This window comes from Myotis yumanensis, unplaced genomic scaffold (assembly GCF_028538775.1).
Source record: "Myotis yumanensis isolate MYYU_CA2020_CCGP unplaced genomic scaffold, mMyoYum1.0.hap1 SCAF_1, whole genome shotgun sequence".
Classification (NCBI taxonomy): Eukaryota; Metazoa; Chordata; class Mammalia; order Chiroptera; family Vespertilionidae; genus Myotis; species Myotis yumanensis.
This window is the reverse complement of record NW_027223752.1, coordinates 44,083,643-44,099,789: the sequence shown is the minus strand read 5'-3', so window position 1 is coordinate 44,099,789 and position 16,147 is coordinate 44,083,643.

The window sequence follows — 16,147 nt, the reverse complement described above, 5'->3', positions numbered from 1 at the left end:
CTGGCCAAGGGCATGTACCTTGGTTGCGGGCACATTCCCAGTAGGAGGTGTGCAGGAGGCAGCTGATCGATGTTTCTCTCTCATCGATGTTTCTAACTCTCTATCACTCTCCCTTCCTCTCTGTGAAAAATCAATAAAATATATTTTTTAAAAAATTAACCTTTGTTAAATTTTAGAGGAAATATATATATTTTTTCTTTAAATTTTTTAAATGACTGAAGTCATGCATGAATAAATCATAGTTATAAAAATTTTAGTCGCCATAGATGTAGCTAACTATTGGTATTTATTACCAATATAGAGGTCATCCTATTCTCTCCTCCCCATCCCCCATGCCACCCCAATTACTTCACAAAGAATAGAATTCCTGAGCAAATTGTACATGCCTTGAAGCAATTTGGACCTGGATTAAATTTACCGCTAGCTGAACTTTTTTTCCCCTCTGAAAACTTCATATTATTCCACTTTAAAGAAACCAGGCTTTATGCTGGCATAGAATTTTATAATACCCCAAAGCTTTTAAAAGAATAGCAATGTTATAGAAAATCCAATGCTATGGTTAGAACATTGAAGTGATTGAAATTTAAATGGAAAAAGCAAACTATTTTTTAGATCAAAACAACACAAATAATAACATGCTGGCTGTGAAGACTAGAGTAAACCTTGGGTCATCTGCCCCATTTTATAGATGAGGAGACTGAGGTGTGTCCAAGATAAAGATGTTCAGCATTGACATTCCTGCTGTAGAGCCATTGTCCCTGATAATGAAGTGGTGTTTTTGCCAATTGAATCTAATTTTCTATTACCTACTGATTGACTCAGATTCACCATCAACACACTACTAATTCATTTAGCAAACATTACCTGAGAATCATTGTTGCAAGAACCTGGGGGCGTCCAGATGGGAAGGCCAGGTCTCCCCATCAAGGAGTCCACCAAATACACAATAACAATATTAAGTCCCATAATAAAGACAAAAATAAATACTTCCCTATTTTTATGTATTTGTGTGTTATTTTTGTTTTATTTTCTGCCTTTAATTCTCTTCCCACTCCTTTTATCCCTTGCATTACCTTTTAAGACACAACTGTCTTTCCAGAATATTCTAATCCACATTGATTTCTGCTCTCTTAGACTGACAGTTAAAGTGCTAAACTTTTAGAAGGTGAGTATTGTATCAGTCAGGATTAGCAAAGTTACTCTTAAGTAACAAACAACCTCCAAACCTCTGTGATTTTACACAACAAAATGTTTTTCTCATTCACACTACACCTCCTGTGTAAGTTGGCAGGGAGCCTCTGTGCAGTCTCTGAGGGTCTGGGTTGGCAGAGGCTCTATCCGGACACGTACGTCCATGATGGATGCCACAAGGGAGGGAGGTTGGCGTTGAGCACCAGTAATTAAAAGCCTTTACCGAAAATAACACCCATCGCTTTCATTCACATTCCATTGCCTTTCAAAACAAATACATGACTATACTTCTCTTCCAGGGGGTGGAGAAGGATAATCCTTCCTTGTGTGTGGAATGAGGAGAATCTGCATACTTGTGAACATATAATAATTACAGTGATATAGTCCTCATCAGTATGCTAGCATTCCCAGTATGCTCATCTTACTTAGCCCAGTTTTAAGACTTTCGAAGGTAGGAGGACTGTGTCGTGTCCAGCAGAGAGCACAAAACCAGGCACTCACTACATTTATGTTTGACTCGGGATCTCGTGAAATTCTGTTTAATTAAACCCAGTTTATGTTTGCTTCAGGTTCTGGTCTTTGTGTGTGGGTTAAAGGCTTTAGGGAAGTCGAAGACTCTGGCCTGGTTTGTGCTCCAGGGAGGAAACCTGAACTCACTGAGGCCGTTTCTAGCTCTCAGATGTGCCTAAATGTTCCCAGCGATCGTCAATCATGTAACGCCACTCCCAACCAGTCATTTGTTCAGCTTACAATAAACCAGGCAAGGTGACAACTCACATTTATCAGGCATCAGGAGTGAGCATACCAAGTGACCTTTGAGATTCCTTCGGAGACTGTGAAGTTTCTTTCGGGGAAGATGGAGATGAGATAGAGCCGGCATCTTTAAGCTGCTGAACTGCCCAGGGCCAGCAAATAGCTGGGCACTCAGCTGTATGCTGGGTCTGTATCTTGGGCTCCTGAGTCCCATCTGTCCTTGCACCCGCCTGCCCAGGCCTGTTCACAAGCACCCAGTTCCTGAGCTCCCACTTCACCTCTTGTCTGTGATGCTCCCTCCCCAAACTGTGGGTGCTCTTGCAAAGTGATCCTTAAAGTTTTTGTTTAACATGTATTTTAAGGAAAGACTGCATAGAAAAGAATAGAGAAGCAGGATGACTGATAGTAGCACTCAAATTCTCCTCTGTTGCCTTAAAAATATGGCTCTGGCCCTGTATCAGTTACCTATGACCAATATAATAGTGTGTAACAAAACGTCCTCAAATGAGTGGCTTCACACAACAGCCATTTATTATTCCCCATGAGTCTATGGGTTAGCTAGGCTCACTCATGTATCTGTTGACTGGTGATTTGGATGAAGCCAGTGTGGCCACAGCTGGGACTGCTGAAATCTCCTTCGTGGGTGTGTCACGTGCACATGTCTCACACATCCCCTGGCAGGCTAGCTGGGCCATGCTCTCAGGCCAATCCCAGAGAAACAAGAGAGGAAGCAGAAAGACTCAAACACTTTGTAAAGTCTCTGTGAGTGTCAGGGTAGCTACTGTCCCATTGGCCAAAGGAGCTCTCATGGTCTAGTCCAGAGTCATAGTGGACAAAGCCTGCAAAGCTATAGGACAAGATGCATGGACGTAGAGAGGCCATTCACTGGGGCTGGCTGTTAATGCAAACAATCTACCATAGGTCCCAGCCATGCATATCCCACACTGCAAATCCAAGTCCTAAAGAGCCCAGGGCTCACTATCTCAGAAGCCAGTTTACTGTGAAAAGAAATTCAGGAAGCGACTAGGATTTTACTGTGGGTGTCTGGGAGCCAGCTGGGAGAGGTAGCACTCGAGGTAGGGGATGGGACCACTGGACACTTACCTCATTTACGTTTGAGACCCTGGCTCTCGGAATCAATACAGCACCCCTGCTGAGTGAGAAGGAGTCAGCCATTACTATCATCACACTCCTGCATTTGCAGATAGATGGCGAAACTGATGTCTTCCCTCTTGCCAGGACTTGAATTTACAAGGGCAGGGCAGGGAGTGCAAAGTTTTCCACATCATGGCTCTTCCCCTAAGGAGAGATGCTGTCAGTTTTGGAGAGCCAAATAATGTCCTCAGCCAGAATTCAAGGGCCACTAAAATGAGGTAATGCAAATAGTTTTTTATCAAAGGCTGCAGAAACCGATTTATACTCCGTGCCTTTCTGATCCTCTCTACCTTCCTATCCACAGGAGATAAGTGATGAATATTATTAAAATATCACACAGTTTCAGAGGAAGTCCATAACCCCTTCAACACCGTTTATCATGTGCTAAAACTTCTCTTTAATTTGGCAGAAAATGTGTTTGGGTTTTTTTTATTTTTTAAAAATAGTTTTTGGAGTCCGCCTGTTTGTAGTGAGCTTCTCATTTCATCTGAACTGGGACCTGCCTGACAGCTAGGCGTGCCACCTTAACTGCATCTCACACGCAGTGCCAGGGGCAAGCAGGCTGTTGCTTAACAAGGATGCATAACAGCTAATTGCCTTTTAGACCATTGGTTTGTCACCGTGACAGCGCCAAGTAACGGTTTCAAAAGCAAAGCAATGAGGCCAATTTTGAGTCACTTATGAGCCTGAAAATCGTAAAACAGTCTGCTCCCCAGGCATAGGATGTTCCCAAGGATTTTGGCTGCACTGTAGTGTATCCTGTCCATTGTTAAACTTGACTGAAATCCGAGTCTGGAATGCGCATATTATGGATCCTCGATGTCAATCATCAATTGTCACAATCCTCAAATGCACTTACTTATTCTTTCCCCACATTCTGCATCAATAGCCTGTAGAGACAAAGCCTGCATATGAGGAAGGCAATGTTTAGCCTCCCTAATTAACAGCTTTGGATGAAAGAGCATCTCCAAGGTGCTCAGAAGGAAGAGATTCTAAAGAGATTTACGCACTGCTCTTTTGAGATGCTTTGCATGCTGGTGTATAATTTGCAAGTACATGAGGAAGTGGATGCTCAGAATATAATATTCAGAGCTCATCTACTTATGTATTTATTAAGTTCTTTGTGAATCTCAATTTAGCAGATGTCTTCTGGCTCAGAGTAAAGCTCTTCAGGAGGGACTCACTGTGGCTGTGCAACAAAAGTCACATTACCATTTGAGTACAAATATTTGCAAAATAGAACAAACTGGAAAATTAAGAGAAAAAAGAATACCCACTGGAATCTGTGACTCATGAAAGTCTCATGTGCATGACATATTGTTAAAAACTTTGTTTAGTCCTTGTTCAAAGGGTCCTTTCCCTCCTCCTCTCTTGGCTTTTGGCAGTAATAAAGACATCATGGGAGCGTGTGTGTGTGTGTGTGTGTGTGTGTGTGTGTGTACACATATCTTCTCATGGCCCTCTTTACCCTTTCATACTACTGTGTGTTTCCAGAGGGTGTTGTAGTGTGTGTGTGTGTGTTGCATTTCATGTTCCAAGGTCCAAAAAGTATATGGGAAGGTCACTGGTCCCCTGACAGGCATTTTCTCTGAACGTTGACCATGCTTTGTGCCCACAACAGCCTGCTCCTCAGCCCCGGCCAGGTCCTTGCTCCCTAGACAAGTTCCTATATTTGTATCTCGAGATATCTCTCCAGCATCCACCTCCTTCCTCTCTCTTGGACTTGCTCATTCTGTCCTTTTGTCACTAAATGTCATTGTGTTACTGCATATGTGCCGTTCTGGTTATCTCAGTTGTGATTTTAGTCCAAGATGTTGACATTCAGCTTGCTATCAGCTCCATATTCTATAACCTGTGGGCAGTCTTGTCTTACCTATGGATGCATCTGAGGTTTGGGAGGGCCTGCCCTTTCCAGGAGATGAATTTAGCAGAAAGTGACTTCAGGATGATATTTACAAATCTCTCCAGGACTTCAGGTGTATAAAACTAGTTATGTTCTTCCCAAATAAAAGTCCCCTGCTAATATGCAATGGTGTCTCCACCAAAGAAAGGATTCAAATAATTTTCAACCTGATTTATGTTTTTAGCTTCCGTTACCTCTAGCGCTAAGAATTCCATATGTTTATTACCCAGTGTGTATGGTAATACTTTTACTTCCTCTAAGATATCCTTCAAGCCTTGGTTCTGGAATTCTGAGGCTGTGGACCCTGCTGACTCCAGGGTCACTGTTCTGGATTTCTAAGTATATATGGGAGTTTCCTTCCACCTTTGAGTTTCTGGATTTGAGAACCTTATTTATGATTTATGATTATTTGACAATGTTCATATTCATGGATACAGATGTGACTGGAAGGACAGACACATGGTCAACAATGATTTCCACAAGGTATTCAGAAAAGAATTGCTTTCCTTTGCAGTTACCATCAGCAGGAAATGCCTCTGTCTGGGGTCCAGGCTCCTCACTTGCTCAGCTGTCTTTTCTGAATAAGCCTCCATGTCTGATGTCCAAGTCTCTTGCCCAGTTAGTATTTTATTCCTTTGTCCTGAATGTTGGCACTTGGTTCAGACTGTCTAATAATCTATCTGTTGAAACCTTTTTTTCCTGTACTGCCAATTATTCTCTCCCCATGAGCATGTTATTAGGGTCCTCCAAATAGAGAGGGAAGTGGTTTGATATTAAGTTCTGGAGCTCAAAGAAGAGATTGCAGGTGGAAATAGAAAGTTGGAGTCATCAGCATTAAATAGTATTGATGACATGGGCATGGATAGGACCCCCAGGGAGATAATGTAGGGGGTTGAGAGGAGAATGTTGGTATAACCCAATTCACAGTGGCATTTCAATTCTATGCAGCTGATGTCCTGCTGGTCAGCTGGTCCTACTTGTTTGTTCATGTCTTCTGTTGCACAGCTCTGCATCTTCTGCTAAAAAATTTCTTAGTTAGCTTCAAATGTTTGATTTTTTTTAAGTGTGACTGGTGATACTAGTAATTGAAAATATTGTCCAGAGAACCTTTTTTTCTCTATGTCTCTCCAAGAACCCCTACCCATCTCTCTCTCTTGCCTCCCTGCATTCTTCCCACCAACACTTCTTTCCTCACCTGATTCAGACATCCTGAGAAAGGTATATCAGAGTCAACAGTATCTCAGGAGTAGGAGAAGCAACTAGGCCCTAGTAGGCAAATATTTCTCAGGACCATGGTCAGCAGCACACTTGATCTGATTTCCACTTCATTCCCTAATTTTCATTTGAAAAATATTTTTTATTGATTCAGAGAGGAAGGGAGAGGGAGAGAGAGAAACATCAACGATGAGAGAGATTTATTGATCAGCTGCCTCCTGCATGCACCCTATTGGGGATCAAACCCAGAATCAAACCATGACCTCCTGGTTCATATGTCAATACTCAACCACTGAGCCACACTGGCTGGGCTCATTCTTTTGTTTGTTTGTTAATCCTCACCCAAGGATATTTTTTCCATTGATTTTTAGAGAGAGTGAAAGGGATGGAGCAAAGGGGAAAAGAGAGAGAGAGTGACACACACACACACACACACACACACACAAACACACACACACAGACATTGATGTGAGAGTGATACATCCATTGGTTGCCTCCTGCACATACGCTGACCAGGCTGGGATGAATCTGCAACCCAGGTATGTGCCCTTGACCAGAAATTGAACTCATGGCCCTTTGGTGTGATGATTGATACTCTAACCACTGAGAAACGGCAGCCAGGCCCCCACTCCCTAATTTTCAGTCATTGCTATACCTGCAAGTCTGCATCTTCAGCTCCTAGTTTCATGTTTTCCCAGGGGAATGGAACAGTGTCTTCATGGGTAAAGTATATTTTTCAAAGCTTCCCTCTTGCTCTTATCCCACTATCACATCCTCCTTCATTTGAATCGAAAGTCCAGGGAAAGTTGAACATGAGTGACCCCAATACAGTAAAATGTCAGGCAAATTGAAAAAATTATATTTAACAGCTACAACTTAGCACTTAGGTGGCCTATGTGGTAAGTTCAAGATTTATTTAAGAAAATGTTCCTTCTGTATCTCTCAGTAAGTCTTCAGTTTGTGTGAGAGAGAAATGGACAAAGACTCTTGGAGATAAACTGCCGTTGATAGATTTCCAGGGAGGGAAAAAAGAAACTTTTGGGACATTATTTTCAAATAAGTAATTTACCAAGTAAGAATCATGTACCAACCAGCAATGAAATGTGAAGATAACCCTTAGGAGAGTTGAGAAAACACAGTGAGATCTGTAGCAGGTTCTGTAAACAGTTGTTCTTAGTCTCATCCAGTTACGGATGGAGCTTGATGTCACACTGAGGTCCCTAAGAACATTTAGAATTTCTGAGCATGAGCAGTGTGGTGCCTCAGAGGATGTATTCGGTGATAGTTTCAGCTCTGAAGCCAATGGAAGATGTCTGGTGGCTCCTAAGATTGCCCTATTGTGAACCAGTGTTTAACCTTGGGGTTTGTGTTTGTGTTCTTAGAGAGGCCGACTCTGCTAAGTGCTAATAATTGTGTTGCATCCCATCATGGGTGTGCCTCTGGAGATATTCTCATGAGGTTGCAGAATTTTCTTAAGGTATCTCTTTAAGAGATTTGGTTGCATGATAGCTTCCTACTCTATTCCTACAACCTATATTAGAATATGTTCTGGTCTATTTTTAGGACATTACGCACGTGCGTGCATGTGTGTGTGTGTGTGTGCGTGCGTGCGCGTGTGTGTACATTTTTATGGTAAAACTAGAGGCCAGGTGCACGAAATTCATGCACGGGTACAGTCCCTAGGCCTGGGCTGTGATCAGGGCCATCCTTCCCGGATGCCCATAGCCGGCCCCGCTCCCCGCTGCCACCCACCCCAGTTTCTCATTCGCCATCGGGCAATCAGAGCCCGATGGCCGGGGGAAGGGACCGAGAGGTTGGCCGTTCCTGCCAGGCCTGCCCCTGCCATGGGTTGCCCTCTGTGTGTGGGGTGACTGGTGGTGTGGGGGCCTTGGCCTGGCACCACCTGCATCCCTTACCACCCACCCCCAGTTCCCCATTTGCCATCTGGCCTGCCAGCCAGGAAAAGGGACTGAGGGGTGGTCAGTATGCCTCATAGTGACTGGTTGAGGTCATTCTGCTGTTAGGGTCAATTTGGATATTACCCTTTTATTATATAGGATAGAGGCCCAGTGCATGGGTAGGGGCCAGTTGGCCTGCCCTGATGGGGGCCGTAGGTTGAGATGGGGATACCACTGGGGGGGCGGTGCTGGCCTGGGCGAAGGGCCATGATCGTTGTGGTCTCTGGTCATTCTGGTCATTCTGCTGTCTTGGTCGCTGGGCTTTTATTATACAGGATAAGAATGCTTGTTTTTAATTTGGTAGAAAAGACCACCTAGATCTCCAAAAAAACGTAACTCTAAATTCACTAAATAAAAGCATATTCTTATTAAAGCTTAACTGTGGATGAAGGGTGAGGGATAAAAAAAATCGTCGGAGTCAGAAGGATTTCCCAGCAAGCTTAAATTTATTGCCTGTATTCACTACCCAGACCTCATAGGATTTCATGGAAGTGACTGGATAACCCTGGATCCTGGCAGTCTGTGCTCTCTGTTTATATCAGTTCCTGTTTACTGCAGCCCTGCTGACCTGAGGACCCTGTAGCATCCGTCCTGCAGGTGTGGTCATTGTGTACCAGTAATTGAACATGGCCTATGGGAGCCAACTTCACAATTCCATCAGAGTGAATGTCTCCCGGAGGTGATGCATGGATTTAATTTGCTGACTGAAGGGATAATCCTTTAGTTACTGAAAGGGTGCTGGGTGTCTAGGAAGCTGTAACCTGTTTTCCCTGGTTATCCTGTCTGTGTAGGAAACTTCTGTCCCAGTTTCAGGTATGTCTACCATAGTGATCTCAGCATATCTCATAGCCAAGCTAGCCCATGTTATACCACCCATGAAACACAACATTCCTACTCTTATAAGTGTTCTTGTATTGATGATAGATTTCATGGGTAAGGGTAGGTTACAGAATGGCTTTGATTTTAGGTGGAAAAAATATCTCTGATAACAGGTTATTAATAGCATAAAATCAGTTTATTGATCAGTTTACTGACCCATTGCATGAAACAGAATACACAGTGGGCCAGCAACAATTACAGATTTTCTCAAATGTGGCTTCCTCCTTACCCAATTTCCTTTGGAGGGAGGTATGCTGGGCTTTTGGGGCCAGCTACTCTCATGATATCACAATGGCAGGGTAGCTGGGCCTCTCTGGACTGGGTCTTACTTGTAGTCTTTTAAGCTTGTTATAGGCACTACATGCTAATTATCACCTTGTAAGGATTAACTAGGCACATCTATCCATCTCTACCTTCCCTCCTAACAAAGATCACCTGCCTCTTTCTCCACACCTCTGCTCACTCCTTTGCATCCATCCTTTCTCCTTCTTGGCTGACAAGTTCCATCCGTATGTAAATATTCTCTAAGATCTGCCATGTTGAGGAACTTTACCTTGACCCCACTTATCTGCTCCCCTGAACAGCTGAACATTTGGAATGCATTACCTACACTCACTGCCTCTGCTTCTTTACCTCTCATTTGCACTTTAATCCTGATCAAGTTTCTGCCCCAGCACTCCACTAAAGCTGGTTTCCTTTCACTAAAACTGTTCTCCTTAAGTGTATCAGTGTCTCCCATGTTGCCAATCCAAAGGGCTGCTCTCTGCCCACTTCCGATTTGACCTCTGAGCAGCATCAATGTAGTCATCAGCTGGCTGAACACCATCCTCTCCATTTACCAACACTTCACCACTCAGCTTCCAATCACTGACCTTGCCTGTTGTTTTTTTTGGCATCACTGGCCAGTCTGTCTCAGCCTCCTTTGCTGGTTTCTCCTCCTCTCCCTAATTTCCAAATGTTGGCACACCCTGGAGTTCCGCTCTGAGTTCTTTTCCTTTTCACTCATCCTCTTTCCCAAGGTTTTAATACATTCCCTGGTTAGGTCTAATTTAGACCTATTCCCTGCACTCCTTTCTCACTTACCCATTTACATATCATTTCTTCCCTTTTGAATATCTGATTTCTCAAACTCCATGTGTTTAAAATAGTTTGTGCCCTCTCACAAACCTAACCTTGCACCAGTACTAATTTTCTCAAAAAATGGCATTACCAAATTCTCCCTTTCTCAAGCCAAAAGTATAGGAGTTATACTTGAGTTTCCCCTTCCCTTCAAACCTCCCCACATGCCACCAATCAGCAAATTTTGTTGACTCCATATCCAAAGTAGATTTAAAATCTTGTACTTCTCGCCATCTGCATTACCATTACCACCTAGGTCCAAGTCATCATAATCTTTTATCTGAATTTCTACATCCTACTTATCACCTTAGATCTGTGGTCAGCAAACCGCAGGAGCCACATGCGGCTCTTTGGCCCCTTGAGTGTGGCTCTTCCACAAAATACCATGTGCAGGCGCGCATTTGAAACTTTGTGGCCCATGCGCAGAAGTAGGTATTTTGTAGAAGAGCCAGTATTTTGTGGAAGAGCCACACTCAAGGGGCCAAAGAGCCGCATGTGGCTCGCGAGCCGCGGTTTGCCGAGCTGCAGTTTGCCGACCACTGCCTTAGATGGATAACCAGTATCCTTGGGTCCACCCTTGGCCCTTTCAACCCATTCTCTAGGTACCAACTAGAGTGATTTAAAAACCAAACAAAACATCCCTCAAACCAAAAAGGGCATTTCCCTGCTGAAAATTCTTTAGTAGCTTCCTATTTCTTAGAATAAAATTTGAACTCTTAACCTTGACATATAAAGTCATGCCTGATTTGGCTACTGCGCTTTTCTGATATCGTTCCAAACCATGCCTCCCTCTCACTCACTGCTCCCAACCACAATGGCCTTTCTGTTACTCAAATACACTCAACTCTCTCCTGTCTTCAGTCATTTCATTCCCCATTTAGGAATCCCATCCCTTCATTTCCTCACAGCCACCTTACTGTCCTCCTTCAGGTCTCCACGAGGCTCAGATCTTACCTTGCTAATGCGCCTTTTCTGACCATCCCCCTGAAGATCTCCCCCCATTACTCTCTCATCATTTCTCCTGGCCTTGCCTTTCTAATGCCTTGTATAAGCTGTGAATATCTTATTTATTGGTATTGACTTGATTATATTTGTTCTCCCTTCTCCCCTCTGAATTGCAAGCGCTGTGAGCAGGAACCTTGTCTGTCTTATTCATCAGCATTCTGCCTAACACACAGTTAGTACTCTGTAACTATTTGTTGAGTAAATAAATGAATTAATAAATGCATGAGTGAATGTCTCTGGAAATGATACTATTCTAAAGTCTTTTCAATTTGCTTTTGCCCTGCTCGGAGATTTTTCTCCTACACCTGTCAGTGATTTTCAAGCAAGACGAGCAAAGTATTAAGTGCCCAAATATCATATTCTGTATAAAGCTTGAAAGCACTATATTTAGAAAAAGTTGGCAAATATAGCTCTCAAATGCAATTAAATTCTGGCATAGTAAAATTGCTAATGGGGACAGTGGGCTGTAGTTGATATCTGGACAGGGAGTTTCTGGCCATTTGTATTATAGATGTCTATTAATAAACAAGCAGTTCTTGGAGAAGAAGACATAGCAAATAAAATTTAGTAGATTAAGGAAGACTGACTCTTTTAGCCAACCTGGCTTCAGTCTCTTTATTATGAAAAGTATTGATCATAAAATCCAATTTGATTTGGCCCATCATATTATCAAGGAGTAGCCTCATAAATGCCTCTAGACAGCCAATCCTCCTTGTGATAAATTACACTCTGCTATAAAATGCTCTAAGGTAAACAAATACCAAGTGAAGATTGTGATCTGCTTCCTTATCCCAGGCCAGTAAATAAAACTCAGTCAAGTTCATGTCCACATTATCATGAACTTGTATCCAAAGCTGCATTTTGATTCTGGACACTCACAGCATTGTCACTGTAATACAGGTATCAAACCCCAAGGAATTTGGTCAAAATGATGCATGTTCTTACTTCTGAATGTTCTTATTTTTGTTTTAAAAAATTATTTTTTAAATTAATAAACAGTAAAATGTACTTTTTGTATGTATAGTTCTATGGATTTTAACACATATAAAAATTCATGTAACACTCCTGAAAACAGGGTACAGATGGTTGCACTGCTCCCCCAAATTAGATCCTGTACATATTTTGCTAGCTTTATGCTTAAATATTTTATTTTTGTAGCTGTTGCACATAGTACTGTATAGTTAAATTTTTGTTTTCAATGTTCATTGTAATGTATAGGAATATGATTGATCTTGGTGAGATGACCTTATCTCCTGAGGCCTTGCTAACTAATTTATTAATTCTTTATTTGTTTCCAGTTTGCCTAGGTTTTTCTACGTAGACAATCATGTCATCTATGAATAGGAGCAGTTTTATTTATTCCTTTCTATTTGGTATGTCTTTTATTCCTATTTCTTGCCCATTGTACTGGCTAAGACTTCCTGTTATTGAATAGGACCAGAGAGAGTGGCATCCTTGCCTTGTTCCCCAGGTTAGGGATGAAACAATCAGCTTACATCGTTAACTGTGATGTTAGCTGTAGGCCTTTTTGTCGATGCCTTTTATTAGGTTGAGGAATTTCCTTTGCGTTTCTAGTTTATCATAATAAATGTTTTTTTATATGCCTTTTCTTCACCAATTGATAAGATCATGTGGTATTTTTTTTCTTTAGGAAGTTAACATGGTGGATTATATAACTACGTTTTAGATATGAACCGTTCTTTCATTTTCTGAATAAACCCCACTTGGTTGTGGTGTATGATTCTTTTTATGTGCTGCTGGATTCAATTTACTGACATTTTGTTGAGGATCTTTATATCTACGGTCATGAGGGATATTGGTTTTTAATGTAATTTTCCTTTTATTTATTTTTCAACTCTCATTATCTGGTTTTTGGTATCAGGATAATGGCCTCTGGCCTCATGAAATGTGGTGGAAAGTGCTCTCTGATCTTCTATTTTCTAAGAGAGATCTATAGAATTTGAGTAATTTATTTTTCCTTTGTAATTAATACATTTATTTTTATTGAGGTGTAATTCACATGTAACATTATATTAGTTTTAGATGTACAACATAATGATTTGTATACACTGTGAAATGATCACCACATTATGTCTAGTTACAATTTGTCATAGCTACAAATCTTTTTCTTGTGATGAGAACTTTTAAGATTTACTCTCTTAGCAATTTTCAAGTATACAATGCAGTAGTACTAACTATAGCACCATGCTGTACATTATAACCCTATGACTTAGTTATTTAATAACTGCAAGTTTTGGCCCATTCACCCATTTCCTCCACTCCTTCACCCCTTCCTCCCCTCCGGCAGCCACCGATCTGTTCTCTGTATGTGTAAGCTTGGTTTTTGTTGTTGTTGCTTAGTTTTGTATTTTAGATTCCACATATAGATTACATCATATGGTCTTTTTGTTTTTTTTCTGTCTAATTTATTTCACTTAGCACAATGACCTAAAGGTCCATCTATGTTGTTGCAAATGGCAAGATTCCATTCCTTTTTATGGCTGAGTAGTATTCTGTTGTATATAGACCACATTTTTATCCATTCATCCGTTGATGACACTTAGATTGTTTCCATATCTTGGCTATTATAAATAATGCTGCAATGAACATGTGAGACATGTGGGCCTGAAGATAATTTTCTTTTTTTGAAATGTATTTTGCTATTAATCAATGTTTTAGTAGTTATAAAACTATTCAGGTTAACTATTTCATCATGGGTATTTTTTGTTATTTATATTTTTTGAGAAATTTGTCCATTTCATCTCAGTTGTCAAATTTATGTGTGTGGAGTTGTTAGTATTCTTTTTTCAAAATTTTATTTATTGATTAAGTTATTACATATGTGTCCTTATCCCCACATTACCCCTCATATCCCCCCACTCATGCCCTCATCCCCCTATTGTCTGTGTCTATTGGTTAGGCCTATATGCATGCATATAAGTCCTTTGGTTGATCTCTCCCCCTTACCCCCACCCTCCCCTACTTTCCCTCTGAGGTTTGATGGTCTGATCGATGTTTCTCTGTCTCTGGATCTGTTTTTGTTCGTCAGTTTATGTTGTTCATTATATTCCATAAATGAGTGAGATCATGTGATATTTATCTTTCTTTGACTGGCTTATTTCACTTAGCATAATGCTCTCCAGTTCCATCCATGCTGTTGCAAATGGTAAGAACTTCTTTTTTACTGCAGCATAGTATTCCATTGTGTAGATGTACCAAAGTTTTCTAATCCACTCATCTGCTGATAGGTACTTAGGCTGTTTCCAAATCTTAGCTATGGTGAATTGTGCTGCTATGAACATAGGGGTGCATATATCCTTTCAAATTGGTGTTTCTAGTTTCTTAGGGTATATTCCTAGAAGTGGGATCACTGGGTCAAATGGGAGTTCCATTTTTAGTTTTTTGAGGAAACTCCATACTGTTCTGCACAGTGGCTGCACCAGTCTGCATTCCCACCAGCAGTGCACGAGGGTTCCTTTTTCTCCACATCCTCGCCAGCACTTGTCATATGTTGATTTGATGATAGCCATTCTGACAGGTGTGAGGTGGTATTGCATTGTCATTTTGATTTGCATCTCTTGGATGATTAGTGACTTTGAACATGTTTTCATATGTCTCTTGGCTTTCCTTCTGTCTTCTTTTGAAAAGTATCTATTTAGGTTGTTGTTAGTATTCTGTTATTATCCTTTGATGTCTGTGTGGTCTGTAGTGATATCCCCTCTTTCATTTTTGGTATTGATAATTTGTATTTTCTTTCTTTTTTTTCATTGTGTTTTGCTAGAGGTTAATCAATTTTACTTATCTTTTCAAATAATTAGCTATTGTTTCACTAATTTTCTCTACTCTTTTTTCTGTTTAAATTTCTATGATTAACTACTTTTTACTGTTTCCTTCCTTTGGCTTGCTTTGGCTTTATTTTGCTATTCTTTTCTATTTACTTAAGGTGGAATCTCAGATTGTCTATTTAAAACCTCTTTTTCTTCTAATGTAAGCATTTAATGCTATAAATGTCCCTCTAGCACTGCTTTAGAGACATCCTACAAATTTTAATATTTTATTTTCATGTTAATTCAGCTTAAATTAAAAAAAATATTTCCCTTGAGACATTCTCTTTGAACCATAAATGATTTAAAAGTATGTTTAATATCCAAGTGTTTGGAGGATTTTTCTGTTATTATTTTTCTATTAACTTATTTCTAGTTTAATTCTATAATGGTCTGAGAACTTATTGCATGATTTCAAGTCTTTTAAATTTGTTTAGGTTTATTTCTAAATAATTGGTAAATGTTTCCATGTGTACTTGAAAAAAATGTTTATTTTGCTGTTACTGAGTGTTTTCTAAGTATAATTAGATTCAGTTGGTTGATGGTGTTGCTCAGTGCTCCTGTACCTTTGCTGATTTTCCACATACTGATTTTATCTATTATCTAGAGAGGATTGTTGAAGTCTCCAAACATAATTGTGGTTTTTCTTCTATTACTTTTTTCAGTTTGTCAGTTTCTGCTTCAAGCATTTTGAGACAGTGTTCTTTTTTTTGGTGAGGGTGGTGGTGGCGGGGAGTGGGGGGAGTGTGGGGGGGGGGGGAATCCTCACCCAAGGATATTTTTCCATTGATTTTTAGAGAGAGTGGAAGGGAAGGTTAGAAACAGAGATAAGCATCAATGTGAGAGAGACACATCAATTGGTTGCCTTCCGCATGCGCCCAGACCAGGGCCAGGGATCAAGCTTGCAACCAAGGCATGTGCCCTTGACAGGAATTGAACCTGGGACTCTTCAGTTCACAGGCCGATGCTCTATCCACTGAGCCAAACCAGGTAGGGTGAGATCGGTATTTTTAATTGCAAATACATTTAGGAATATATGTTTTCTTGGTGAATTGGCCCTTTTATCATTATACTAGTGACCCAGTGCATGGATTTATGCACATTGAAAGGAAATTAATTAAAAGGTGGCCAGTAGGGCAGGACTG